Below are 2613 nucleotides of genomic sequence, written 5' to 3'. Positions count from 1 at the left end.
TAGAATTCACTATGTAGATCAGGGTGGTCTCGAACTCTCTGTCTCTGCCTCTCACATGCCGAGGTTAGAGAGGATCGCCAAGCCGGGCTCCAGGACAGTCAGAGCTATACAGAGAACCCTTGTCTCAAAAAAACCAAAAACCAACCCAAAACAAAAACAAAACAAAAAAAACAACAAAAAAAAAAGAGAATTGCCATGACTCCTATAGAATCTAGGGTTTTTTGTTTTTGTTTTTATGTGAATTCCAAGAGTTGAGCTCCGGTGAGCAGACAGCACCCCAAGCTGCTTAGCTATCCCCCCAGACCTTTGGGGTTAACTAATTAACTACCACACCCAACCATCCCTTTTAACTCAGTGGCTGATCTTGCCTTTAGAGAGCCTAGCCCCACCCCTGCCCCTGTGCATAAAGTTCCCGGGAGAAGCTGTCCACCTACCTGCACCCTCCTATCTGCTGTCTTTGTTACCGCTGAGTCCATGCAGCCTGCACAGCCCAAGGCGTTCACTACATGGTGCTAGATTGACAGAAAAGTGTGTCCTCGTGGGTAGCCAGCACTCTCGACGGCTGAGCCATCTCTCCAGCCCCAGAGACACTTTGATCCTCTGGTCATTCCTCAGGAGCCTCAACAGGAAAGTACCTGTCACCCATTACGTGATGGCTGAAAAGTCAACGGTAAAGAACTGCCTGTTTGAGAAACCGCAGGGATGTTCTCTTGCCTCAAGAATGCTCTCTGCTGCTGTCCCTGTGGCTCCCGTGTCAGAGTTTGTCTAGCACGCATGAGATCCTGGGTTCTATCCCCGGTGCTGTAAAAGTGAGTGGGCTGGGCCATGCAGTAAGGTGGAAGGTCAGAAATTCAAGACCAGCCTCATTTACATAGTGAGTTCGGGGCTAGCCTGGGCTACACTAGAATTTGTCTTAAAAGGGGGGGGGAGGGATTTCCGCATGTAAGAAGAGGAGGCGCCCTCTCCGACTGAGGTGCTGAGTCTGCTTCAGGGTTCCACGGAGTCTAGACTGCCCTTTAAGACACGGTGTAGACCAGGCTAGCCTCAGCCTCCTGAGTGCTGGGATTAAAGGCATGCACCCTTTTAATTTTACAAATGAGGAGACTGAGGCCCAGAGAGAGGAAGCTGCTCAATCTGTCACAGAGAGAAGATTCAATACTGAAGAAGAGCCACAGCTGCAGCAGCTGGGGCAGGGGTGGGCAGAGGGGTGTCAGTTAGGGGCAGGGCCAGGGAGGCATGGCACCGGCTTGTCATACTGACCTCTCTGGGATGTGGGGGGCTGTCCCAGGCTGGCAGAGCACAAACATAGAGTCCCAGTCCTCTGGTCCAGGCCAAGCGCCACCTCTACTTGCCGGCAGTCATGCTGCCGAGAGAGGCCTCCCATCCCTTGGCTCAGGGAAAGTCTAAGACAATGCATTCAAACCGAAAACATCTCTGTCTTTCTCCCCAGAACAATGGCCGTTAACAAGCGTGGAACTGGAGCAGAGAGAAGTGAACTCCAGAGGCTGAGAGGCAAGGGGAGGGGGTGGGGAGGAGGGGTAGGGGTGCTGGGGGGGGGAGCTTTGTCTTCACCTTCAGCCCACCCTTTCCCCAGAGGCATATTCCCAGGAAAACGGCTGGACTCTACCCCTCACCCTGTCTGAGAACCCAAGCCTGCAGAGGGCTGACGCCCCAAAGCCAGTCTCACCCTGGACCCTTGCCACCCACTGGGAAGTTGGTCACTTCAATAAGCCAATCATTTAAAACAGCTCCCACGATACCCTCAGCAGGGCAGCCCTGTTGGAAGATGCCCTGACTGTCCTGCTGGAAGCGAATAAGACCTCAAGGGTGACCTGGAGGTCAACGACAGATCCCTACTTCTCTTACCATGGGAACCCCACAAGCTTAGTCTCTTTTTTTTCCTGTTTTTTTTAGGGGGGTAGTTGAGACAGCGAGTCCTTGTCACGAGCAGGAGATGACGCATTTTTCGGCAGCCGCAAGCCACTTTTGACGGGTCCACCCCATCGGGGAGCAACGGAAACCTCTCGTCTGTCCCACCCAGCATGGCTTTTGTCTGCACCGCATATTTATCTTATTTGGAAGATTTCTGTGGGTTTTCCCGTCTTTCTCCAGTGCATACTGCCCTGAGGGGGACTCGGGCCTTGGAGGGACAAAGGGGAGGTTAAGTGTTGTTCTTAGGACTCTATGCCTGGTGGTTACAGCACATGTAGGGTGGGGGAGAAATCTCCCCTCCCCCCCACACCTTCCGTGCCCCACAAAGTCACTGGAGACCGGGCTGTATCCCAGGCCTCTCCTCAGGACTTGCTCTGTGGTCTGCCTTGGTTTGTGATGGTTCTCACGTATTCCAGGCTCGCCTTGAGCTCACTGTGCAGTGGTAGATGCCCTTGAACTTCTGATCCCCCACTTTCTCTGCTTCCCATGAGCTCTGCCCCATTCCTGCGTTAATTCTCTCATCCTCCTTCTCAAAGATAGGGTCTCATATAACTCAGGCTAGCTCTCTCTGTTTCTATATAGTTAAAGTTGGCCTTGAACTCTCCCCCCACCCTGATCATTTTTTAATTTATTTATGTAGTTTTAGTTTTGCACATTTTTTGCTTTTTTTTTTTTTTTTTT

The sequence above is a fragment of the Mus pahari genome, chromosome 21 (genome assembly GCF_900095145.1).
Source record: "Mus pahari chromosome 21, PAHARI_EIJ_v1.1, whole genome shotgun sequence".
Classification (NCBI taxonomy): Eukaryota; Metazoa; Chordata; class Mammalia; order Rodentia; family Muridae; genus Mus; species Mus pahari.
Note: the sequence above shows the minus strand (reverse complement) of the source record.